The sequence below is a fragment of the Moschus berezovskii genome, chromosome 13 (assembly GCF_049115385.1).
Source record: "Moschus berezovskii isolate FMDL1 chromosome 13, NW_MosBer_1.0, whole genome shotgun sequence".
Classification (NCBI taxonomy): domain Eukaryota; kingdom Metazoa; phylum Chordata; class Mammalia; order Artiodactyla; family Moschidae; genus Moschus; species Moschus berezovskii.
Window position 1 is genome coordinate 87,961,861 of NC_142472.1, and position 27,929 is coordinate 87,989,789.

A 27,929-nucleotide genomic window follows, 5' to 3' on the forward strand; every position below is an offset into this window, starting at 1 on the left:
GCAAACTTTTCTTCTCCCCCAGCTCTATCTCTGGCAGTCAAACTCAGCAGGCCTCCACGTCCAAGACCTGTCCCTAACGAGGTGGGAGCTCAGGTGCAGGACCCAGGGATCCACTGATGGGAGATCGAGACCTGAGACGTCCGCTCCCAAAGACACGGGGCCAGTAGGGGACTGGCCAGCACCCTCAGAACATCGGAACTCTGTGCCTGCACGACCCCCAGTCCCAGGCCCCAATGTCCCACGACGCCTTCCAGAATCTCCACCTCCATCTGCACTTGAAACTGCTCGGGCTTTGGGGGCAGAACCCGAGTCAGGGCCTGAGTGACCACCTGTGAAGTGGCAGTCTGCCTTGGCTCTTGCCAAGGACTCAGACGCCAATCTTGACTGTCACACCCCTGCAGGGAGAACAGACCCCTGCTCTGGACAGAGGCCCAGAGCCCTTTAGGCCAACAACTCATTCAGGGGCGTGGTTGGCTTTGCAGCCTCCATCCCTGTGTGTAACCCGTGGACGCCGTCCACTCCCTTCCTACCCAGGTGAGATTGACCTCCCTTCCCCTGAGCTGATTTTCATCAGGCTCCTAGGCATCTTTCTTGTCATCTTTTATGTATTTTATGGCTTTCTGCATATTTTGCTCATAAGAGTGTGTCAATAAAGTTTCCTTCCTTGATGCCATTTGGGAATATGGAGCCTTCAAAATGCTGTATAAGCATCAACACTCTACATTCGGACACCCTCATTCTATCCCCTCCCCCGACTTTCCAGCAAAGACTGAATTCATGCCAAGCACTCCCCGTTACTCTGTCCCCCGTCTGGTAACACTGAGTCTTCTTCTCTCTGCATTTCCTCCCATCCTTTTGGAATCCCCAATCAATGCCAATCACTGAAATGATAGGATACTGGTTTTTGCTCTGACTGAAGGTGAAAGTTTTAGTCTCTCAGTATTGTTAGAGTCTTGGCATCCCCATTAATTCTACAGTCCATGGAATTCTCTAGGCCATAATCCTGGAGCGGGTAGATTTTCCATTCTCCGGGGGATTGCTCTGACTGCCACATTGCCGAAGAACAAACGGGAGAATTCTGGTTTCTATGTCATTTGAAGGAGCCTTTGGGTATCTGAAAGGTGCTGAATTCTTCTGCTGGCAAAAACGAACTCACAACAATAAACAAGACAGGAGAAATAAAGTCACACAAACAAAGGGACAAGTATACTTCAGAACACAAGACCAGAGAAAGACCCATCATCCGTGTGGCCCCCACAAGCTCGGGAAAATCAGTGATCGGGATGGAAAGAGAAGAAAAGTGTGCAGGTCCAATGAGAGGCAATGCACATGGCTAGTGTAGCTCAGAGACGGCCTGACGCTTCACATGGACATGCAGGCAAAGGGAAACACAGTGCAGGTGGCGGTGATCATCATCTCAGAGCTAGGTGCTCAGGATGGTGACAACCAGCCTTTGAGACCACAAGAGGGAGCAGACGGCCTAGCAGAGCCCATAAAATCTCTCTCGCTCTCTGGGAGAAGAGTATGCCGGACCCATCAAAGTCCCACAGGAGCATGTCTTGACAATCAGTGCCCACCCTCAGGGTGGATCCCACTCTACTTCTGACACGGTTGCTCCTGGCCTCTGAAATGATCACCTCTGGTGGTCCGAAGCCGCAGGCCTGCTGGGCGCCTGTGGAGAAGAAACTCCCTTCAGATGCTCACACAGCCAAGGGCACACAAGGATGCCTGTGGCCTCTGGCTCACAGATGGGAGATCAGCGCCCTGTCAACCTGACCTGGGAATCAGTGCTGAAAGGGAGGCCGCACCCGACTCCCCTTTCACTGGACACAGTGTCCCTGCTGCTATAGCTGCTGGATCCATTCAACTGAGGAAATGCAAGCTGAGAAACACCCATTTTTCCAAGAAGGTCTCCAAAAGAGTTTAGGAGCAACGCATTTGGGAAGCAGAGCAGATGACATGCATGTTTGTGGAAACTTGACACATCTCAACAAATGCACTTCAAATGCTTCCTAGATATATGTTCCATGCAAAATGGTTCACGTACCAGAAGGAAATGGAGCAGACATTAGACATGAGCTCGAGTCTTCACACACAATACAGAAAGGCACTACACAAAGAATAACCAGGGAACACAGTAAACTTTGTCAAATCCAAGATTTGAACTCTGGGAAAGACCGTCTGAAAAAGGGTAAATGACACATCCCAAGCTGGGAGACAAATGTTTTCATACACAGAGCTTAGGCAGGATTTGGCTCCTAATACACAAATGACATTAACACAAATGAGCCTGAAGGAGAGGTCTGAAGGGACACCAGGTGAAGGAAGGGACACGGAGAGTATACCGAAAGATTCCCAACACTGAGAGCCTGAGAAAGATGGTCTAGCTGCACTTTCCGAAGTCCGTGGGACCCTGGACTAGGCCTCTTCTACCTAGAGGCTCAGAGGGATGGACAGTGAGGAAGGGGAAGAGAAACCCTTGGCATTTCTAACACCCACAGCAATGGCTTAGAAGGAGAAGGCAAGGATCCACGCCACCGACAGTGACATTCCCTGAAAGGCAATAGCTAGGAGTCCATCTAAACCCAGGAGGGAAGCCCCTCTTCTCAGAGAAGTGCCTGAGATGGATGAAAGAAGGTGATGCCCACCAATCCAATGGAAAAGAAGCTGTGCTCATGGATCAGAAGAATTCCTCCTGGTAAGATGATATCACTTCCCCCTCCCCTCGACCCCCACCATATGGCAATCCAGATGGTCAACGCTCTTCCTCTCAAAATACCAACAGCTGCTCTCAGGGCATTATAACCAAAGAATTCCAAAATGTCTATGGAAACACAAAGGAGTCAAAAGAGTCAATGCAATCTGCCGCAACGCCCTGAAATGGACATAGCAGGCTGCCTGATAGCCAATTAGACTATCACACTAGGATCATCAGGACAGCATGGTACTGAGTAGAAATCAAACACGCAGAACCAGATCCTTGGAATGGAATTGAGGGTCCAGAAACAAACCCAAGATTCTACGGTCAATTCCTCGACACCAAAGGAGGGGAGGCAATACAAATGGGAATAAGAGCCTTTGCAACGAAATGCCGTGGGAATTGTAGATGGTTCCATCTGAACAATCACATTGGTTTTGGTCTCATAGCACCTCAGATTCAGTGAAACACATCAACGCAAAGCCTGAAGTGATGAAACTCCTGGAAATAAGCATGGGCCACAGGCTTCTTAATGACAGGGACTTCTCTACATGTGGGGGGCTGGAAGCAACATTGGGTCTCATCAAGTCAAGGAAACAGGAAACCAAAGGACACCCACGGGCTTCCCTCCACTTGAACAGCTTTGCAACAGAAAAGCTAAGCATTCATGAATCAAAATGATAACAAACTGAACACAGCATATTTGCAAGCAGAACATCTGAGAAGGGGTTCCTATGTAAAAGAGACGGAGAACTCACACCACTACATCTCCCAGAAAAAACCCCAGACACATCCCTTACCCTAACACCAACTCCAACCCCAAACCTCTACCTCACTCGAAACGAAACCCGAAAGCCTCACGCTAGGTCAACAATATAAATGCGTGCATGCATTCACAGGCATGCGAGCATCCATAGGAGAGACACAGAGAGGAAGAGACAGACTGAATTTGGAAAAGTCAAGAAAGAGACAAAAGGAGTGCAAGAGACTGAACAATGGAGATAGGAAATGAGTCAATTTCACAGAATTTGCATGAATCTCTCTTGAGGTTGTAAACAATGACAGTGCCTATTCGGATGACCCACAATGATGAGACTCAAAGACAAGGATGTGGGGAGCCACTGTTGGGGCAGCCTCCACAACCCCTCGAGGCTGAGTGGGACACTTGAGGAGGATGAGGAAGGTTGATATCGGAGGGGGCAGTGTCTGAATATGACCTTCTGGTCCTCCCAATGCGGGGGCCAAGAAATAGGCAGGAAGGGGACTGCCTTTTCCCAGATCCCAGAGCCCATTCAGGCTTGATTCTTCCCCATTCTGTGCTAGGTTAACCCTGTGTGGAATCCGTCCTTTGGGAAGTCTCAGTGTCCAAGCTCCATGTGATAGAGGCCCAAAGTTTGAACAGGCACTGTAGCTATTCATACGCTGACAGACCTAAGCAGGAGACGCGAGAGTGACCCCCACTCTGCAGATGGTGAGACTGGGGAAACCCTGCGGGGCACATGGCTTGCCCAGAGCCACATCACTTCTGAGAAGAAGGATCCTGGGCTGAAAGCAGCTGTGTCCTCAGAGCTCAGGCCCTGGCTGCACCCAGGTCTCCCCAAGGCTGTGGGGTGGGCTGTGTGGGTGGCAATGTGCCTGCACGTGGCCTAAGAAAATGGGCAACAGCCAGAAACAGAGAGGTTCCCTTGGGGAGCTTTGTGGAAGGGACCTCGTCCAAGAACCCAGGAAATGATGTCACTTCCTGGCAACAGAACGCAACAGAAGCCAACAGAACCCACAATCCGGGTATCCAGGCCTCCCCAGCGTAGTGGAGTCCCCGGCCAGATCGCTTGCTTTCAAGATGTTCTGCTGTTTGCCCCTACCCAGAGGCCAGTGCCTCAGGCGAGCTCACAGGCAGAGTGTGTGGGAAGGCCATCGATGCTGGCTCAGAGCCACCCTGAGAGGCCTCTGGCCCTTTGCCCGCAGGAACAGAAAGGTAACAGGGGAGCCCCAGATCAGGTCTGGAAACCTCCCGTCCCACCCAGGGAAGCTTGAGGCCTTTCCCTGTGTGAGGACGGGGATTTCTCCGGGTGTGTCTGTCTCAAGCAAGCCCAGCCTTATATGGGTCAGGAGTCGGTGGGCCACTTGTGTCCACACCACAGGGGAGAGCAGCCAGGGTGGCATCGGGAGAGTCTAGGCAGAGCCGGCTGCCCAGGCTGACCTCACTCCCTCAGGGGGGTCTCCATCCTTCCTGGTGGGTATCTGAGAAGACACTCGTCTCTCTGCTATTTCTGGGAGCAGATTGGCAGACGGGCAGAAGCAACAGCCATCCTGGCCAGGCTCAGCTCAGAAATATCGAAGCAGGGCTGGCTGATGGCCATTCTCTTTGCAGAGCGTCCCACCCGTGTGCCCTTAGGGGCACACCCCTTCTACCTTCCAGAGGGAGGGCTCAGAGCACCAGCCCCCTGACTGGGAGGCCCAGTACAGGCTCCAGGTGAGCGTGGCCACGGAAGGCTCAGCCCAACTGGCGATGAAGAGGAAGCCGGCAAGGCCTGCTGCCCAGACTCCACCCAGCAAACACCCCGGGGCCCAGTCTCAAGCTGCCACAGAGCTCAGCACAGCCGGCTCTGACCCAGAGCTCTGAGAAGCCCTGCTTCGGAGGCAGCAGGAGGACCTGGAGCCCAGCACGGCAGAGCACAGAGGTGAGGCGCCTGGGGCTGCTGCGTGTGAGCATGGGGAGGCAGTGCTGAGCCACACAGGGAGGAGTCCCCCAGAGCTGGGTCTGGGCCGGGACCACAGGCTGGCCTCACACCACCCATCATGGAGATTTCAGAGAAGACTCCCATGCTGGGCCTTCTTAGCGAATCTCTAGGAAGCTTTAGTGTGCACTTAGGCACATGGCAAGGCGGGCCTGTGGCAAACTTTTCTTATCTCCCAGCTCTAGCTCTGGCCATCAATCTCAGCTGGACTCCACATCCAAGACCTGTGCATATGGAGGTTAGAGCTCCAGGTGCAGGACACAGGGATCCACTGAGGGGAGATCGAGACCTGAGACATCCCCTCCTAAAGACACGGGGCCAGCAGGGGACTGGCCAGCACCCACAGCACATCGGATCTCTGTGCCTGCACAACCCCCAGCCCCGGGCCCCAATATCCCACCCCACCTTCCAGAACCTCCACCTCCACGTGCACTTGCACCTGCTAGGGCTTTGGCGGCAGAACCCGAGTCAGGGCTTGAGTGACCACCTATTCAGTGGCAGAATGTCCTGGCTCCTGCCAAGGACTCAGACGCCCACCATGACTGTCCCACCCCTGCAGGGAGAACAGGCCCCTGCTGTGGACAGAGGCTCAGAGCCCTTTTGGCAAACACCTCATCCAGGAGCACGGTTGGCTCTGCAACCTCCGTCCCTGTGTGTTCCCCGTGGACACCGTCCACTTCCTCCCCACCCAGGGGAGATTGACTTCCCTTCCTCTGAGCTTATTTTCATCAGGCTCCTAGCCATCTTTCTCCTCATCTTTTATGTCTTTCTGTATATTTTACTCGTAAGTGTGTGTCAATCAAGTTTCCTTCCCTGATGCAAGTTGGAGGCCTTCACAATGCTGTGTAAGCATCATCACTGTCTACATTCGGACAACATCATTCTATACCCCAGCCCCTAATTCCCATCAAAGCCTAGATTCATGGCAAGCACTCCCCGTTCCTCTCTCCCACGCCTGACAACATTGAGTCTTCTTCTCTCTGCATTTTCTCCCATTCTTTCGGGGTCCCTATCAATGCCAATCACTGAAATGATAGGAAACTTGATTTTGCTCTGACTGAAGGTGAAAGTTATAGTCTCAGTGTTGTTAGAGTCTTGGCATCCCCAAGAATTCTACAGTCCATGGAATTCTCTAGGCCATAATCCTAAAGTGGGTAGATTTTCCCTTCTCCAGGGGATTGTTCTGACTCCCCACATATTGGAAGACCAAACTGGAGAATTCTGGTTTCTTTGTCATTTGAAGGAGCCTTTGGGTATCTGAAAGGACAGTATAGGTCCTTTCACGATGTCATCTGCTAAACGAAGCCCTCTAGGCAAATGTGCTCAGAATCTACAGGTAGGGAGTGCTGTTGTAAGTGGGACACCTCAGGCACAAGGGAAATGCTGAATTCCTCTGCCAGCAAAAACAAACTCACAACAATAAACCAGGCAGGAGAAATGGAAAGATAAACCCACATCAACAGAGGGACAAGTGTTCCTCAGAACACAAGGCCAGAGAAAAACCCACCACCCATGTGGCCCCCAAAAACTCGAGAAAATCAGTGATCGGGAAGGAAACAGAAGAAACATGTGCAGGTACAATGAGAGGCAATGCACATGGCTAGTGTAGCTCAGAGGCGGCCTGATGCTTCACATGGACACGCGGGCAAAGGGAAACACAGTGCAGGTGGCGGTGATCATCATTTCAGAGCTAGGTGCTCAGGATGGTGACAACCAGCCTTCGGGACCACAAGAGAGAGCAGAGGGCCTAACAGAGCCCATAGATATCTCTCTCGCTCTCTGGGAGAAGAGTATGCTGGACCCATCAAAGATCCACAGGAGCATGTCTTGACGAACAGTGCCCAACCTCAGGGTAGATCCCACTCCACTTCTGGCACAGTTTCTCTTGGACTCTGAAATGTTCACCTCTGGTGGTCCGAAGCCGCAGGCCTGCTGGGCGCCTGTGGAGAAGAAACTCCCTTCAGCTGTTCACACAGCCAAGGGCACACAAGGATGCCTGTGGCCTCTGACTCACAGATGGAAGATCAGCACCCTGTCAACCCCACCTGGTGATCAGTGCTGAAAGGGAGGCCGCACCTGACTCCCCTTTCACTGGACACAGTGTCCCTGCTGCTATAGCTGCTGAATCCATTCAACTGTGGAAATGCAAGCTGAGAAAACCCATCTTTTCAAGAAGGTCTCCAAATAGTTTAGGAGCAACGCATTTGGGAAGCAGAGCGGATGACATGCATGCCCCTGAAAACTTGACTCCTCTCAACAAATACACTTCAAATGATTCCTAGACATACGTTCCATTCAAAGCAGTTCACAAATCCATAAGGAAATGGAGCAGACATTAGACATGAGCTCTGAGTCTTCACACACAGTACAGAAAGGCACTACATAAAGAATAACCAGGGAACACAATGAACTTTGTCAAATCCAAGATTTGGACTCTGGGAAAGACCGTCTGAAAAATGCAAACGACACATCCCAAGCTGGAGACAACTGTTTGCATACACAGAGGTTAGGCAGGATTTGGCTCCTAATACCCAAATGACACGAACACAAACAAGCCTGAAGGAGAGGTCTGAAGGGACACCGGGCGAAGGAAGGGATATGGAGAGGACACTGAATGATTCCCAGCATTGAGGCCCTGAGAAACATGGTCCAGCTGCAATCCCCAAGATACGTGTGACCCTGGATTAGGCCTGTTCTACCTGGAGGCTCTGAGAGATGGACAGTGATGAATGGGAGGAGAAATCCTTGGCATTTCTAACACTCACAGCAAACGCTTAGAAGGAGAAGGCAAGGATCAAACCCAGCGACAGTGACATTCCCTGAAAGGCAATAGCTAGGGGTCCATCTATCCCAGGAGGGAAGCCCCTCTTCTCAGAGAACTGCAAGAGATGGATGAAAGAAAGTGAAACCACCAATCCAATGGAAAAGAAGCTGTGCTCACGGATCAGAAGAATTCCTCCTGGTAAGATGATGTCACTTCCCCCTCCCCCGACCCCCACCATGGGGCAATCCAGAGCGTCCACGCTATTCCTCTCAAAATACCAATGGCTGCTCTCAGGGCATTATAACCAAAGAATTCCACAATGTCTATGGAAACACAAAGGAGACAAAGAGTCAATGCAATCTGCCACAAAGCCCTGAAATGGACATCGAATGCTGCCTGATAGCCAATTAGACTATCATACTAGGATCATCAGGACAGCACGGTACAGGGAAGAAATCAAACACGCAGAACCAGATCTTTGGAATGGAATTGAGGGTCCAGAAATAAACCCAAGATTCTACAGTCAATTCCTCGATGCCAAAGGTGGTTAGGCGATACAAATGGGAACAAGAGCCTCTGCAACGAAAGGCCATGGGAATTGGAGATGGCTCCATCTGAACAATCACATTGGCTTTTGGTCTCATAGCACCTCAGATTCAGTGAAACACATCAACGCAAAGCCTGAAGTGATGAAACTCCTGGAAATAAACCCGGGCCATAGGCTCCTTAATGTCAGGGACTTCTCATGTGTGTGCAGTGGGGGGAAGCAAAATTGGGTCTCTTCAAGTCAAGGAAACAGGAAACCAAAGGACACCCACGGGCTTCCCTCCCCTTGAAAAGTTTTGCAACAGAAAAGCTAAGCATTCACAAATCAAAATGGTAACAAACTGAACACAAAGCAGATTTGCAAGCAGAAAATCGGAGAAGGGGTTCCTACGTAAAAGAGACTGAGAACTCACACCACTACGTCTCCCAAAACAAACACCAGACCTATCCTTTCCCCTAACACCAACTCCAACCCCAAACCTTTTCCTCACTCGAAACGAAACCCTAAAGCCTCACCCTAGGTCAACAATATACATGTATACATGCATTCACAGGCATGGGAGCATCCACCGGAGAGACACAGAGGGGAGGAGACTGACCGAATTTGGAAAGGTCAAGATAGAGATGGAAGGAGGGCAAGAGACTGAACAATGGAGAGAGTAAATGAGTCGATTTCACAGAATTTGCATGAATCTCTGTTGAGATTGTAAACAATGACAGTGCTTATTCCCCCTGCAAGGGGGAAAATGACCCACAATGATGAGACTCAAAGACAAGAATGCGGGAAGCCACTTTTGGGGCAGCTTTCCTCACCCCTCGAGGCTGAGTGGGACACTTGAGGAGGACGAGGAAGGTTGGTATCAGAGGGGGCGATGTCTGAACATGACCTTCCAGCCCTAAAATGCGGGGGCCAAGAAATAGGCAGGAAGGGGACTGCCTTATCCAGGTCCCAGAGCCCATCCAGGCCTGATTCTGCCACATTCTGTGCTAGGTCAGCCCTGTATGGAATCCGTCCTCTGTGAAGTCTCAGTGTCCAAGCTCCGCGTGGTAGTGGCCCAAAGTTTGAACAGGCACTGCAGCTCTTCGTAGGCAGACAGACCTAGGCAGGAGACGGAATAGTGACCCCCACTTTGCAGATTGAGTGACTGGGGAAACCCTGCGGAGCACATGGCTTGCCTAGGGCCACATCACTTCTGATATGATGGAGGCTGGGCTGAAAGCAGCTGTGTCCTCAGAGCTCAGGCCCTGGATGCACCCAGGTCTCCTCAAGGCTGTGGGGTGGGATCTGTGGGTGTCACTGTGCCTGCACGTGGCCTAAGGGCGTGGGGGAACAGCCAGAAACCCAGAGGTTGTAGACCCTAATGTAGAACGCCGGTGATGGTGGGGGTCCTTGCTCGAGCTTGAATAAACCGACCCTTTCGCGCTTGCATAGGTAAACGGCTCCTGCAAAGGTTATTGGGGATTGCACGGCTTGGGCATAATATTTGGGGGCTCGTCGGGATCCCAAGACCCCTCCTCAAAGAGATAGACAGCCTCCGATACCGAGTTTGGCACAAAAGTCAGGGCAGGATGTTTGGCCACCTCCTAGAGGGGAGTACTGAAACAGGTCCTTGACTGGAGGGACTGAAACAGCTCTCTGCCTGGTCCCAGCCTCTGTTCCTTTGAGGGAAGGGCAACTTCGTTATCTTGAGTGTCCTCTGTTTCTTTGAGGGAAGGGCAATTCTGGACCCTAACATTTCCCAGGATCCCCCTTAACCCCTCCAGGACACCAATCCGAAGGGTCGCCAAACCGGTAAGACATTCTCTGCTTTGTTTCCTCTGCTCTTACATTCTTAAAAGGCCTTGGTTCTGAAACCAGTACATGATCTAAGTGGACGCGCTGGAAGATCACTGTTGGGGGTCTAGAGGAGACGTCCCTGACACTGTCTGTGGGGACGGAATGCCCCTTGAGGTAGGGGACGGAGTGCCCCTTGCTTCGAAGGACGGGCACGGGTCACTCCCGTGAGTCAGTCACAGACCGTCGTCCTGTTTTCAGTTTGGCCTCCAGACGTCGGGAGGGCTGTTCTTTCTGTCATTTTGTTTGTCTCTGTGGCTGACTGTGCTCTCTGTGTTGATTTACCAACCTCTGACTGATTTGACTGATTTTCTGAAAATGGGACAGAGTTCAACCTGGCTACCATTTGCTTTAGACCTGCCACCACTTTGTTAGAATTTGATTTTCTTTCCCTGTGCCTTGAGACCAGGGCTCTGGCTCTGTTCTCAGGAACACTGATCTAGACCATCTCTGGCCCCTGAGACTGAAAAAAATGGGAATAAAAAATCTTTAAAAGTTTTATTTATTCCAACTGTTTTTATAAACTAGTAACTTTTATATTGTAATATCTAATTCATGACTAAAAACTTGCACTGTGTCAGTCTAAATATGTCTTGGTATGTCTTTGTCTCTGAGTAATATTTTTTAAGTTAATTTGTAAATGAGCTCTATTTAATTGGCTTAAAGAAAGGTAAGCGCTTACAAATCAAATAATTCTAAGTTAAATAATAAATTCCAGAAAAGATTTGAGACTATAAATGTAGAATATTTGATGCCATCCTGAGAGGTTCTCTAAATTTTTTTTTTAAGTTATCACTGATATTTATGTTCACCAATCTATAGAATGCTAATATAAAGGTTAATTCTTGGTTGCTTAAGGGAAGTAAAATGTGTGTGTTCAGTAAAGAAGGTATGAAGAATGAAGCTACATTTTATGAAGGAAAAAGGTAGTAGGTTTGACTTACAGTTCGCTGTTCCAGAATGGGAGAACAAATGGGTACAAAAAGTGATAAAAAGGTTTTATGGAAAGTGGACCCCAAGGGAAGAATTTTGTGTATAAATAAACGTTTTCTTGAGATGTTAAACTGCATTTGACGATAGATTTAAGTTTATTTGCGTCTTAAATGGTCTGTTCTATTTTTGCCTCTGAAATCCTATATTGTTACTATGGCTGAATGAATAGTTATGGTTTCACAGTGACCTATAGTTCCATCTGATTGAGTGCTCTAAACCTTTCTGATGTTTGTTGACAAAACTTCCTAAGTCATTCTGATGAAGCACTTTTGGCTTCTAGCTAACTTTGGGGTGCTTCAGAGGGCCCCTGAAGCATCCCAAAGGGAGATGCTATACTAATTGGGTTCAACTTCCATGTTAAATTACATGGGAAGTATTGTCAAGTGAATAATAAGTCTCGGGTATATTATATGGTAAATGTTACTAATACAGATATCCTAGAAACAATTTATATATAAATTCTGATATATTCAGGTAAAATGTTGCCATAATTCTGATTACTATCTTAAAGTGTTATCACAGCACTAACCAAGGTTCTTGTGAAAATGCTTCTTCTTCCAGAAGATTTATAAAAAGGACTTTTGGATAAATACAAGTTTCTGAACTGGGTAAGAAATTAAGATTCTAGTAAGAAACCTGATGACTGTACAAATGTAAACAAAAGGACCGAATGACCTGGCAAATATGCTTATAACTTTTATGTTTTCTGAAAAATTACTGGTTTCAATCTGTGTTTTCCAGATCTTAGGAAACCTTCCCCTCAAACTAATTATGACTTAACAGTAATTTGGTAAAATGGTATTTAAGAAACAAATTGAAGCATTTAACATTTTTATCTGACCCCTTCAGAGACTGGAAACTCTTAGGCTTCTAGTAACTTTATCAGATAAATTAGAAAGGTTATCTCACTGACAGGTACAAAAATCTCAGTTTTGGAGACCTTAAGAAAGGGAGGAATTCACTCAGATCTGTTAGGCGAAATCTGTAATAAAGTCAGCCTTTGGGATGACTTTCCTAACCCTGAAAGGTTTTATTTTAAAGTTAAGTTTGAGACTCCATAAGTTTCATCAAAGAAAAAAAAAATAGAAAGAAATAAAAGTCTATGGTTATATAAATAATCAGGTCAAATTTATTGAGAACAGATCTATTTTGTAAACAAGTCTTAATTTGGTTGTATTTGATAAAAATGAGAGTAATTTTAGGGAAAAAAAAAAAAGATGTTTCAATGAATGTTGAATCCCAGTTTGTTAACGGAAGTCTGTATCTACTAAAACTCATTTCCTGAATGGATCTTTGCTGTTATGTGATATTAATATAGGATTTGGTTGAGTTCTCAAAGAACACCCTAGGTTTGTTTCTGAAGTTTGTCTCAGTGATCTGTCTTTTGATGAAGATCAGATGCCTCATGACCTGCAGCCAGGACTAGAAAAAGACATAATTTAAGGGACTGTCCCCAACCTGGATGGAAGGACTTTATTATCAGGAGAAAGTTCACTACACCAGGATGAGAGGACGACGACATCAGAGGTGGACAGCTTGCCCAAGATGCTGGACCTGATTCGTATTATCATTTATAATATTTTCTTGACTTCTTAGACCTCTGCATATAGATCAAATGCTTTTCTATGATAGGCCTAATCCTATGCTAGTTTTAGAAATTAATGCAATTGTCGGGTTTGTAGACATGTAAAAGCTCATTATGCTTATACAAAAACTCTGATAGACTTGTGCCATCCTAATGTCCTTAAAGCATGGCAACAGTCTGCTTTTAATTTGGAAAATTAAAAACAATAGCAGGAAATCAGAGTCAGGGCTATGGGAAATCCAAGATGGCTGCTTGGCTTTTCCCAGATCCCTGACAAACCTTATTTTTTATTTGATGGGTTAAAGCCTTCCTGGCTACAGGTTTAATGCCTCCATAATGAAAAATCACGGAATATTAAGTTTTGTAAATTGTTAAATTAAGTTTCTAGTTTTGTTAATTAAGGTCTAGTGTTTACTAAGACTACAGTTCCTTGTTACGTGATACTGATAAAAGAGTTAATTAAGTTATTAAAAAGGACACTCTAGGTTAGTTTCTAAAGCTTATCTCAGTAACCAATCTTCAGATAAAAGCCAGATGCTCCATAATGTACAACCAGGAGATTAACACCAGGCTATAGTCATTTAACAAATGAAGTCAGGTGACTTGGGGTATACCAGGTTTTATCAAATAAAAGTTCTTGACTTATAATTCTTATTTTACTAATAACTGCTAGCTATGGCTATATTATTTTCTATGTCACTTGTTTCACTGAGCCTGTGATATATCAATAATTGTAATAATGTGACTCTGGGTATGAGAGAAAGCAACAAGAGGGAATATTTTCCTGGACCAGAAGGCTAATAAGACAGTGGTCCATAGACTTTTGCTACTTGCAAGGCCTGGTCCAATTTTAGCACACTGACTGACCCATCACTTCCCTAGACCTGGGAATGAGCCTTCCCAGCACAGCGGGACACAATGGCCATGAAATGGTGTCACATGGTCAGATATGTGGCTATGAAGGGACCCTGCTGACTGGAAGTTGTTACTTGCCAGCTGCCTCTACAAAGATTACATCATGACCATTGCAAGCTGCTGGCCTTCAACACCCCCCGAAAGAATTTCAGGGTGAAAATCAGGAATGAGGCACTCTGTGCTCTGAAAAATAAACTGGCAGAACAAGCCTTCAGATAGTTAGATCTTTTCAGAAAAAGGTATTATGAATTCCAACTCTTGCATCTTCTCATACCTAGAAAAACACTGACGTCATTAATGGTGACATCTGCTTTGGCTATTAATTTTTTTTTTTTTTTTACAATTAAAAGTCAAAATAGAGTAGCTATGGTTCAGACATCCTGGGATATAACTAATTCCCAGATATCCTGAAAAATGATATTATGCGTGTAATTTCAGATTAGATGCTGTACTGCTAAACACTTGAGTTTTCTGAGTCGTGTCGGGCTTACATGCAACCATTCTCAAAACAATGTCTCCTGGAAGCTAGTAACTACAACCTTATTTTTTTTTATAAAACTGGGCAACTGGCTAGCTGGCTACAAGTCTCCCTGAAGCGCCAGGTCCAGACTGGGTTTCAGCCCTATTCTCCTAAAAAAGAAAGAAAACAGTCTCAGAATTGGTTTGAATCTTGGTTTAACTCTTCCCCTTGGTATGCTACTCTGATATCTACCCTGATGGGACCTTTAATCATCATGCTTCTGCTCCTCACTTTTGGACCTTGCATATTAAATAGACTGGTGCTTTTGTAAAAAACCACTTTGATACCATCCAATTAATGCTCTTAAGGTCCCAATAATCAGCACTTAAAACAGGGGACTCACCTTCCCATATGGGGGACGAGATAAAACTAAATATAGACCCATGATTGGGTCTTCTCAGGGATTTGAGAAGGGGGGAATGTACAACCTAATGTAGAAATTAATGCTCCTACAATGCATTTTTGCTTCTGTACTTTGCTTGCCGCTTGCTGCTTGTAGAACCAAAGTTACTCCACTTAAGATAAGGTTGTTTTTAATAAAGATTCCTAGAATTCCTTTTTTAGTAATGCTGTGTAAAGATCCCTGGAATTGTTTGTTGAGTAAGGATGAGTGAGGATTCCTGGAAAGACCAGCAACCTGGAGAAACTACCTCCTCAGGGCTAATCAGAAAATAACAGAAAGGCATCAGGTTGTGTAAACCTAAAGAGTCCAATCAGAATGCACCAAGTGCTCTTTAGGTAAAGTCACCAAAACTTCCAGGCTGATGTAATAGTCACTAACTTTTGCAGTTCTTTTGTGCGCAATGTACTATATCAACTTCTGTATTTTGAGAATCGGGGCTCCTATCCGGATCCACTGCACCGGTGATGGTGAGGGTCCGAGCTTGAGCTTGAATAAACTGAATCTAATGCGCTTGCATTGGAAAACGGCTCCTGAGGCGGTTATTGGGGATTGCGCTGCTTGGGCATAACAAGGTTCCCTTGGGGAGCTTTGTGGAAGGGACCTCGGCCAGGAATCCAGGAAATGATGTCACTTCCTGGCAACAGAAGCCAACAGAAACCGCAACGCGGATATCCAGGCCTCCCCAGCGGAGAGGAGCCCCCGGCAAGATCTCTTGTTGTCAAGATGTTCTGCTGTTTGCCCCTGCCCAGAGACCGGGGCATCAGGCGAACTCACAGGCAGAATGTGTGGAAACGAGGGAGACAATGGCTCAGGGCCCCCCCGAGAGGCCTCTGGCCCTTTGCCCGAAGGAACAGAAAGGTAGCAGGGGAGCCCCAGGAAGGGTCCGGCCACCTCTCCAGACCCAACTGACGAAGCTTGAGGCCTTTCCCTAGTGTGGATGGGGGTTTCTTGGGGTGTGTCTACCTCAAGCAAGCCCAGCCATATGTGGGTCAGGAGCCTGTGGGCCACATATGTCCACACCACAGGGAAGAGCAGGGTGGGTGGCATGGGGAGAGTCAGGGCAGAGGCGGCTGCCCAGGCTGATCTCACGCCCTAAGGGTGGTCTCCGTCCTCCCAGATGGGTATCTGAGTGGAAACTCGTCTCTCTGCTCTTTCTGGGAGCACAAGAGCAAACGGGCAGAATCAGCAGGCATCCTGGCCAGGCTCAGCTGAGAAATATCGAAGTAGGGCTGGCTGATGGTCACTGTCATTGCAGAGCGTCCCACCCGAGGTGGCCCCTGAGGGGTACACTCCATCCATCTCCCAGAGGGAGGGCTCAGAGCACCAGCCTCCAGCCCGGGAGGCCCAGTGCAGGCTCTAGGTGAGCATGGCCACGGAGGGCTCAGCCCAAATGGTGATGAAGAGGAAGCGGGCAAGGCCTGTTGCCCAGACGCAACCCAGCATAAACCCCGGGGCACAGTCTCAGGCTGCCACGGAGCTCAGCACAGTCGGCTCTAACCCAGAGCTCCGAGAAGCCCTGCCTCGGAGGCAGCAGGAGGACCTGGAGCCCAGCACAGCACAGAGGTGAGGCAGCTGGGGCTGCTGCATGTGAGCGTGGGGAGGTGGTGCTGAGGCACACAGGGAGGAGTTCCCCAGAGCTGGGGCTTGGCCTGGACCAAAGGTTGGCCTCACACCACCCATCTTGGAGACTGCAGAGAAGACTCCATTGTTGGGACTTATTAGTGAATCTCTAGGAAGCTTTTGTGCTCACTTAGGCACATGGCAAGGCTGGCCTGTGGCAAACTTTTCTTCTCCCCCAGCTCTAGCTCTGGCCGTCAAACTCAGCTGGCTCCACATCCAAGACCGAGCTCCATTTTCAGGACCCAGGGATGCACTGAGGGGGGATCGAGACCTGAGACGTCTCCTCCCAAAGACACGGGACCAGCCAGGTACTGGCAAGCACCCTCAGCACATCGGATCTCTGTGCCTGCACTAGCCCCATCCCCAGGACCCGATGTCCCACCCCGCCTTCCAGAACCTCCACCTCCACGTGCACTTGCACCTGCTTGGGCTTTGGCGGCAGAACCCGAGTCAGGACCTGAGTGAACACCTGGGCAGGGGCAGCCTGCTCTGGCTTCTGTCAAGGACTCAGAGGCCCACCATGACTGTCCCACCCCTGCAAGGAAAACAGGCCCCTTCTCTAGACGGAGGCTCAGAGGCCTTTTGGTAAACACCTCGTCCAGGGGCGCTGTTGGCTTTGCAGACTCCATCCCTGTGTGTTCTCTGTGGACGCCGTCCACTACCTACCCATCCAGGGAAGATTGACTTCCCTTCCCCTGAGCTGATTTTCATCGGGCTTCTAGGCATCTTTCTTCTCATCTTTTACGTCTTTCATGGCTTTCTGTATATTTTACTCGAAAGTGTATGTCAAAAAAGTTTTCTTCCTTGATGCCATTTGGGAATATGGAGGCCTTCACAATGCTGTGTAAGAATCACCACTGTCTACATTCGGACACCCTCATTCTAAATCCCCCAACTTCCCAGCAAAGCCTGGATTCATGGCAACACTCCCCATTTCTCTCTACCCCGCCTGACATCATTGAGTCATCTTTTCTCTGAATTTCTTCCCATCCTTTCGGGGTCCCCAATCAATGCTAATCCCTGAAATGATAGGAAACTGGATTTTGCTCTGATTGAAGGTGAAAATTATAGTCTCTCAGTATTGTTAGAGTCTTCGCATCCCCATGAATTCTACAATCCATGGAATTCTCTAGGCCAGAATCCTGGAGTGGGTAGATTTTCCCTTCTCCAGGGAATTGTTCTGACTCCCCACATATTGGCAGACTAAACTGGAGAATTCTGGTTACTGTGTCATTTGAATGAGCCTTTGGGTATCTGAAAGGACGGTGTAGGTCCTTTCAAGATGTCATCTGCCAAACGAAGCCCTCTCAGCAAATGTGCTCAGAATGTCCAGGTAGGCGGTGCTGTGATAATTGGGACACCTCAGGCACAAGGGAAATGCTGAGTTCTTCCGCTGGCACAAACAAAATTACAACAATAAAGCAGACAGGAGAAAAGGAAAGATAAACCCACACCAACAAAGGGACAAGTGTTCCTCAGAACACAAGGCCAGAGAAAGATCCACCATCAGTGTGGCCCCCACAAGCTCGAGAAAATCAGTGATCGGGAAAGAAACAAAAGAAATATGTGCAGGTCCAATGAGAGGCCATGCAAATGGCTAGTGTAGCTCAGAGATGGCCTGACGCTTCGCATGGACACAAGGGCAAAAGGAAACACAGTGAAGTTGGCGGTGGTCATCATCTCAGAGCTAGGTGCCCAGGATGGTGGCAACCAGCCTTTGGGACCACAAGAGGGAGCGGAGGGCCTAGCAGAGCCCATAGATATCTCTCTCACTCTCTGGAGGAAGAGTGTGCCGGACCCATCAAAGTGCCATAGGAGCATCTCTTGACGATCAGTGCCCACCCTCAGGGTGGATCCCACTCAACTTCTGACACGGTTGCTCCTGGCCTCTGAGATGCTCACTTCTGGCTGTCCGAAGCCGCAGGCCTGCTGGGCGCCTGCGGAGATGAAACTCCCTTCAGCTGCTCACACAGCCAAGGGCACGCAAAGATGCCTGTAGCCTCATGCTCACAGATGGGAGATCAGGGCCCTGTCAACTCGACCTGTGGATAAGTTTTGAAGGAGAGGCCGCACCAGACTCCAATTTCACTGGACACAGGGTCCCTGCTGCTAGAGCTGCTGAATCCATTCATTTGTGGAAATGCAGGCTAAAAAACATCCATCTTTCCGAGAAGGTCTCCAAAAGAGTTTAGATGCAATGCATTTGGAAACCAGAGGGGATGGCATGCATGTCCATGGAAACTTGACACCTCTCAATAAATGCACTTCAAAGGATTCCTAGACATACATTCCATGCAAAACTGTTCACATACCAGAAGGACATGTACCAGATATTAGACATGAGCTCTGAGTCTTCACACACCATACAGAAAGGCACTACACAAAGAATAACCAGGGAACATAGTGAACTTTCTCAAATCGAAGATTTGGACTCTGGGAAAGACCGTCTATAAAGGGCAAATGACACATCCCAAGCTGGGAGACAAATGATTGCATACACAGAGCTTAGGCAGGATTTGACTCCTAATATACAATTGACATGAACACAAACGAGCCTTAAGGAGAGGTCTGAAGGGAAACCAGGCGAAGGAAGGGACACGGAGAGTACACCGAATGATGCCAAACATTGAGGGCCTGAGAAACATGGTCTAGCTGCACTCCCCGAGCCCTCTAAGAAGCTGGACTAGGCCTGTTCTACCTGGAGGCTCAGAGAGATGGACAGTGAGGAGGGAGAAGAGAAATCCTTGGCATTTCTAACACTCACAGCAAATGCTTAGAAGGAGAAGGCAAGGATCCACCCCACCGACGGTGACAATCCCTGAAAGGCGATAGCTAGTAGTCCATCTAACCCAGGAGGGAAGGCCCTCTTCTCAGAGAACCGCAATAGATGGATGAAAGAAAGTGATACCCACCAATCCAATGGAAAAGAAGCTGTGCTCATGGATCAGAAGAATTCCTCCTGGTAAGATGATGTCACGACCCCCTACCCTGACCCCCACCGTGGGGCTTCCAGATGGTCAACGCTTTTCCTCTCAAAATACCAATGGCTACTCTCAGGGCATTATAAATAAAGAATTCCAAAATGTCTATGGAAACACAAAGAAGTCAAAACAGTTATTGCAATCTGCCGCAAAAACCTGAAATGGACATAGCAGGCTGCCTGATCGCCAATTAGACTATCCCACTAGGATCATCAGGACAGCATGATACTGGGTAGAAATCAAACACTCAGAACCAGATCCTTGGGATGGAATTGAGGGTCCAGAAACAAATCCAAGATTCTACGGTCAATTCCTCAACGCCAAAGGAGGGGAGGCGTTACAAATGGGAATAAGAGCCTCTTCAAAGAAATGCCATTGGAATTGGAGATGTTTCCATCTGAACAATCACATTGGTATTGGTTTCATAGCACCTCAGATTCAGTGAAACACATCAACGCAAAGCCTGAAGTGATGAAACTCCTGGAAATAAGCACGGGCCACAGACTCCTTAATGTCAGGGACTTCTCTACATGTGTGGGGGCTGGAAGCAAAATTGGCTCTCTTCAAGTCAAGGAAACACGAAACCAAAGGACACACACGGGCTTCCGTCTAGTTGAACAGCTTTGCAACAGAAAAGCTAAGCATTCACAAATCAAAATGGTAAAAAACTGAACAGAAAGCATATTTGCAAGCAGAATATCAGAGAAGGGGTTCCTACGTTAAAGAGACTGAGAACTCACACCACTACATCTCCGAGGACAAACACCAAACCTATCCCTTCCCCTAACACTAACTCCAACCCCAAACCTTTGCTAGACTCGAAATGAAATCCTAAAGGCTCACCCTAGGTCAACAATATACACGCGTACATGCATTCACAGGCATGCAAGAATCCAAAGGAGAGACACAGAGAGGAAGAGACAGACTGAATTTGATAATGTCAAGAAAGAGATGGAAGGAGGGCAAGAGACTAAACAATGAAGAAAGGAAATGAGTCAATTTCACAGAATTTGCATGAATCTCTCTTGAGGTTGAAAACAATGAATGTGCCTATTCCCCCAGCAAGGGGGAAAATGACCCACAATGATGAGACTCAAAAACAAGGATACAGGAGACGCTGTTGTGGCAGCCTCCCCCACCCCTTGAGGCTGAGTGGGACACTTGAGTAGGACGAGAAATGTTGATATCAGAGGGGACGCCCTCCCAATGTGGGGGTCAAGAAATAGGCAAGAAGGGGACTGCCTTTTCCCAGGTCCCAGAGCCCATTCAGGCTTGATTCTGCCCCATTCTGTGCTAGGTCAGCCCTGAGTGGAATCCGTCCTTTCGGAAGTCTCAGTGTCCAAGCTCCATGTGATAGAGGCCCAAAGTTTGAACAGGCACTGTTGCTGTTTGCAGGCTGACAGACCAAGGCAAGCAACGGGAGAGTGAACCCCACTCTGCAGATGGAGAGACTGGGGAAACTCTGCGGGGCACATGGCTTGCCCAGAGCCACATCACTTCTGAGAAGGAGGAGCCTGGGAGGAAAGCAGCTGTGTCCTCAGAGCTTGGACCCTGGCTGTACCCAGGTCTGCCCAAGTCTGTGGGGTGGGATGTGTGGGTGTCACTGTGCCTGAACGTGGCCTGAGAGTATGGGGTACAGCCAAAAACCCAGAGGTTCCCTTGGGGAGCTTTGTGGAATGGACCTCGCCCATGAACCCAACAGAAGCCAACAAAACCCGCAACCCGGGTATCCAGGCCTCCCCAGTGGAGAGGAGCCCCCGGCTAGATCACTTGCTGTCAACATGTTCTGCACTTTGCCCCTGCCCAGAGGCCTGGGCCTCAGATGAGCTCACAGGCAGAGTGTGTGGGACCACTTTCGACGCTGGCTCAGGGCCCCCCGAGAGGCCTCTGGCCCTTTGCCCGAAGTAACAGAAAGTTAACAGGGGAGCCCCAGGCCGGTTTGGCCACCTCTCCCATCCCACCCGGGGAAGGCTTAGGACTTCCCCTGTGTGTGGAAGGGGGTTTTCGCGTTTGTCTGCCTCTAGCAAGCCAAGCTGCCTGTGGGTCAGGAGCCCGTGGTCCGCTTGTGTCCACACCCCTGGGGAGGGCAGGCTGGGTGGCATGAGGAGAGTCCGGGCAGAGCCGGCTGACCAGGGTGCCCTCACGCCCTCAGGGGGTTCTCAGTCCTCCCGGGTGGCTATCTGAGTGGACACTCATCTCTCTGCCCTTTCTGGGAACAGAAGGGCAGACGGGCAGAAGCAGCAGGCATCCTGGCCAGGGTCAGCTGAGAAATATCGAAGTAGGGCTGGCTGATGGCCACTGTCATTGCAAAGCGTCCCACCTGAGGTGGCCCCTGAGGGGCACACCCTTTCCACCTCCCAGAGGGTGGGCTCAGAGCACTAGGCCCTGCCCAGGAGGCCCAGTGCAGGTTCCAAGTGAGCATGGCCACGGAGGGGTCAGCCCAACTGGCGATGAAGAGGAAGCGGGCAAGGCCTGCTGCCCAGACTCCAACCAGCACACACCCCGGGGCACAGTCTCAGGCTGCCATGGAGCTCAGAACAGTTGGCTCTGACCCAGAGCTCCGATAAGCCCTGCCTCGGAGGCAACAGGAGGACCTGGAGCCCAGCACGGCAGAGCACAGAAGTGAGGCGCCTGGGGCTGCTGCGTGTGAACGTGGGGAGGCGGTGCTGAGCCACACAGGGAGGAGTCCCCCAGAGCTGGGGCTGGGCCTGGACCACAGGCTTGTCTCACACCACCCATCGTGGAGAATGCAGAGAAGACTCCGTTGCTGGGCCTTCTTAGCGAATCTCTAGGAAGCTTTCGTGCCCACTTAGGCACATGGCAAGGCTGGCCTGTGACAAACTTTTTTTCTCCCCAAGCTCTAGCTCAGGCCGTCAAACTCAGCCGGCCTCCCACATCCAACACATGTCCCTTTGGAGGGGGGAGCTCCAGGTCCAGGACCCAGGGATTCACTGAGGAGAGATCAAGACCTTAGACATCCCCTCCCAAAGACACGGGGCCAGCCGGGTACTGGCCAGTACACTCATCACATCGGATCTCTGTGCCTGCACGAGCCCAAACCCCTGGCCCTGATGTCCCACTGCACCTACCAGAACCTCTACCTCCACGTGTACTTGCACCTACTCAGGCTTTGGTGGCAGAACCCGAGTCAGGCCCTGAGTGACCATGTGTGCAGTGTCAGCCTGTCCTGGCTCCTTTCAAGGACTCAGACGCCCACAATGACGCTCCACTGCCTGGAGAACAAGCCCCTGCTCTGGACCAGAGGCCCAGAGCCCTTTAGGCAAACACCTCATCCAGGTGCGCAGTTGGCTCTATAGCCTCCATCCCTGTATGTTCCCCGTGGACAACGTCCACTCCCTCTCCACCCAGAGGAGATTGACTTCCCTTCCCCTGAGCTGATTTTCATCAGGCTCTTAGGTAACTTTTTCCTCATCTTTTTGTCTTTTATGGCTTTCTGAATATTTTGCTCGTAAGTGTGTGTCAATAAATTACCTTCCTTGATGCCATTTGGGAATATGGAGACCTTCACAATGCTGGGTAAGTATCACCACTGTGTTCATTTGGACACACTCATTCTATCCCGGCCCCCACTCCCAGCAAAGCCTGGATTCATTGCAAGCACTCCACGTTCCTCTCTCCCCTGCCTGAAAGTATTGAGTCTTCTTCTCTCTGCATTTCCTTCCATCCTTTCGGAGTCCCCATTCAATGCCAATCACTAAAATGTTAGGATACTGGTTTTTGCTCTGACTGAAGGTGAAAGTTTTAGTCTCAGTATTGTTAGAGTCTTGGCATCCCCATGAATTCTACAGTCCATGGAATTCTCTAGGCCAGAATCCTGGAGTGGGTAGATTTTCTCTTCTCCAGGGGATTGTTCTGACTCCCCACATATTGGAAGACCAAGCTGGAGAATTCTGGTTTCTTTGTCATTTGAAGGAGCCTTTGGGTATCTGAAAGAACAGTGTAGGTCCTTTCAAGTTGTCATCTGCGAAAAGAAGCCCTCTCGGCAAATGTGTTCAGAATTTCCAGGTAAGCAGTGCTGTTGTAAGTGGGATACCTCAGGCACAAAGGAAATGCTGATTTCTTCCACCGGCACAAACAAATTCACAACAATAAAGAAGGCAGGAGAAAAGGAAAGATAAACCCACACAACCTAGGGACAAGTGCTCCTCAGAACACAAGGCCAGAGAAAGACGCACCATCCGTGTGGCCCACGCAAGCTCGAGAAAATCAGTGAAGGAAACAGAAGGAACATGTGCAAGTGCAATGAGAGGCCATGCACCTGACTACTATAGCTCAGAAAAGGCCTGACGCTTCGCATGTACACGCAGGCAAAGGGAAACACAGTGCAGTTGGCGGTGGTCATCATCTCAGAGCTAGGTGCTCAGGATGGTGAAAATCAGCCTTCGGGACCACAAGAGGGAGTGGAGGGCCTAGCAGAGACCATAGACATCTCACTCGCACTCTGGGAGAAGAGTGTGCTGGACCCATCAAAGTGCCACAGGAGCATCTCTTGACGATCAGTGCCCACCCTCAGGGTGGATCCCACTTCACTTTTGGCACGGTGGCTCCTGGCCTCTGAGATGCTCACCTCTGGTGGTCCAAAGCCGCAGGCCTGCTGGGCGCCTTCCAAAACGAAACTCCCTTCAGTTGCTCACAAGGCCAAGGGCACAGAGGGATGCCTGTGGCCTCTGGCTCACAGATGAAAGATCAGGGCCCTGTCAACCCGACCTGGGGATCAGTGCTGAAAGGGTGGCCTCACCCAACTTCCCTCTCACTGGACACAGTGTACCTGTTGCTAGAGCTGCTGAATCCATTCAACTGTGGAAATGCAAGCTGAAAAACCCCTAACTTTCCGAGAAGGTCTCCAAAAGAGTTTAGGAGCAACGCATTTGTAAACCAGAGGGGATGTCAGGCATGTTCATGGAAACTTGACACCTCTCAACAAATGCATTTCAATGATTCCTAGACATACGTTCCATGCAAAATGGTTCACAAATCCAGAAGAAAATGGAGCAGACATTAGACATGAACTCTGAGTTTTCACACACAATACAGAAAGGCACTACAGAAAGAGTAATCAGGGAACACAGTGAACTGTGTCAAATCCAAGATTTGGAAAATGGGAAAGACCATCTGAAAAGTTCAAACGACACCTCCCAAGTTGTAGACAACTGTTTGCATACACAGAGCTTAGGCAGGATTTGGCTCCTAATACAAAAATGACATGAACACAAACGAGCCTGATAGAGAGGTCTGAAGGGACACCAGGAGAAGGACGGGACATGGAGAGTAAACCGAATGATGCCCAGCACTGAGGGCCTGAGAAACACAGTCTACCTGCACTCTCCGAGCCCCGTTGGACCCTGGACTAGGCCTCTTCTACCTGGAGGCTCAGAGAGATGGACAGTGAGCAAGGGGAAGAGAAATCCTTGGCATTTCTAACACTCACAGCAAAGGCTTAGAAGGAGAAGGCAAGGATCTACACCACCGACAGTGACATTCCCTGAAAGGCAATAGCTAGGAGTCCGTCTAACCCAGGAGGGAAGCCCCTCCACTTAGAGAACTGCAATAGATGGATGAAAGAAGGTGAAGCCCACCAATCAAATTGAAAAGTAGCTGTGCTCATGGATCAGAAGAATTCCTCCTGGTAAGATTATGTCACTTCCCCCTCCCCCCACCCCCACCATGGGGAAATCCATAGGGTCCATGTTCTTCCTCTCAAAATAACAACAGCTGGTCTCAGGGCATTGTAACCAAAGAATAAAATATCTATGGAAACACAAAGGAATCAAAAGAGTCAATGCAATCTGCCACAGAGCCCTGAAATGGACATAGCAGGCTGCCTAATAGCTAATTAGACTATCACACTAGGATCATCAGGACAGCATGGTACTGGGAAGAAATCAAACACGCAGAACCAAATCCATGGAATGGAATTGAGGATCCAGAAATAAACCCAAGCTCCTACGGTCAAATCCTCGACACCAAAGGAGGGGAGTGATACGAATGGGAACAAAAGCCTCTGAAACGAAAGGCCGTGGGAATTGGAGATGGTTCCATCTGAACAATCACATTGGCTTTTGGTCTCATAGCACCTCAGATTCAGTGAAACATATCAACGCAAAGCCTGAAGTGATGAAACTCCTGGAAATAAACATGGGCCACAGACTGCTTAATGTCAGGGAAATCTCAACAAGTGTGTGTAGGGGGGAAGCAAAATTGGTTCTCTTCAAGTCAAGGAAACAGGAAACCAAAGGACACCCACGGGCTTCCATCCACTTGAACAGCTTTTCAAGAGAAAAGCTAAGCATTCACAAATCAAAATGGTAACAAACTGAACACGAAAGCATATTTGCAATCAGAATATCTGAGAAGGGGTTCCTAAGTAGAAGATACTGAGAACTCACACCAGTACGTCTCACAGAAGAAACCCCAGACCTATCCCTTCCCCTAACATCAACTCCAACCCCAAACCTTTATCTCACTCGAAACGAAACCCTAAAGCCTCACTTTAGGTCAACAATATACATGCGTACATGCATTCACAGGCATGCGAGCATCCACAGGAGAGACATAGAGAGGAGGAGACAGACTGAATTTGGAAAGGTCAAGAAAGAGACAGAAGGAGGGCGAGAGACTAAACAATGGAGAGAAGAAATGAGTCAATTTCAGAAAATTTGCATGAATCTCTCTTGAGTTTGGAAACAATGAAAGTGCCTATTCCCCCTGCAAGGGGGAAAATGACCCACGATGATAAGACTCAAAGACAAGGATGCTGGGAGCCATTGTTGGATCAACCTCCCCCACCCCTTGAGGTGGAGTGGGACATTAAGTATTACTAGGAAGGTTGATATCAGAGGGGGCGATATCTGAATATGACCTTCTGGTCCTCCCAATGCGGGTGTTAAGAAATAGGAAGGAAGGGGACTACCTTTTCCCAGGTCCCAGAGCCCATTCAGGCCTGATTCTGCCCCCATTTTGTGCTAGGTCAGCCCTGTGTGGAATCCCTCCTTTGGGAAGTCTCAATGTCCAACCTCCATGTGATAGCGGCCCAAAGTTTGAACAGGCACTGTAGCTGTTCGTAGGCTGATAGACCTAGGCAGGAGATGGGAGAGTGACCCCCCACTCTGCAGATTGAGAGACTGGGGAAACCCTGCAGGGCACATGGCTTGCCCAGGGCCACATCACTTCTGAGAAGAAGGAGCCTGGGCTGAAAGCAGCTGTGTACTCAGAGCTCAGGCCCTGGCTGCACCCAGGTCTCCCCAAGGCTGAGGGGTGGGCTGTGTGGGTGGCAATGTGCCTGCACGTGGCCTAAGGGCGTGGGGCAACAGCCAGAAACGCAGAGGTTCCCTTGGGGAGCTTTGTGGAAGGGACCTCGGCCATGAACCCAGGAAATGATGTCACTTCCTGGCAACAGAAGCCAACAGAACCCGCAACCTGGGTATCCAGGCCTCTACAGCGGAGAAGAGCCCCCTGGCAGATCACTTGATGTCAAGATGTTGTGCTGTTTGCCCCTGCCAGAGCCCGGGGCCTCAGGTGAGCTCACAGGCAGAGTGTGCGGTAATGCGGTCGACACTGGCTCAGGGCCCCCGCGAGAGGCCTCTGGCCCTTTGCCCGAAGGAAGAGAAAGTTAACAGGGGAGCCCCAGGCCGGGTCCGGCCAACTATCCCGTCCCACCCGGGGAAACCTGAGGCCTTCCCCTGTGTGTGGATGGGGGTTTCTCGGGGTGTGTCTACGTCAAGCAAGCCCAGCCACTTGTGGGTCAGGAGCCCGTAGTCCGCTTGTGTCCACACTCCAGAGGAGGACAGGCTGGGTGTCATGTGGATGTTCTGGGCAGATCCGGCTCCCCAGGGTGCCCTCGCTACCTCAGGGTGGTCTCCGTCCTCCTGGGTGGGTATCTGAGCGGACACTTGTCTCTCTGCTCTTATTGGGAACAAAAGGGCAGAAGGGCAGAAGCAGCAGGCATCCTGGCCAGGCTCAGCTGAGAAATATCAAAGCAGGGTTGGCTGATGGTCACTGTTATTGCAGAGCGTCCCACCTGAGGTGGCCCCTGAGGGGCACACCCCATCCACCTCCCAGAGGGAGGGCTCAGAGCACCAGCCGCCTGCCCGGGAGGGCCAGTGCACCTCCAGGTGATCGTGGTCATGGAGGGCTCAGCCAAACTGGCAATGAAGAGGATGTGGGAAAGGCCTGCTGCCCAGACGCCACCCAGCACACACCCGGGTTCCCAGTCTCATGCTGCCTCAGAGCTCAGCACAGCTGGCTCTAGGCCAGAGATCCGAGAATCCCTGCCTCGGAGGCAGCAGGAGGTTCTGGAGCCAGCACGGTAGAG

At 49.5% G+C, this 27,929-nt stretch overlaps 1 pseudogene; it reads left to right on the forward strand.

The window, feature by feature from the left end:
• The first annotated feature begins 4,538 nt into the window (after positions 1-4,538).
• LOC148775883 (uncharacterized) lies at positions 4,539-27,927 on the forward strand (annotated as a pseudogene).
• Positions 27,928-27,929: the final 2 nt, after the last annotated feature.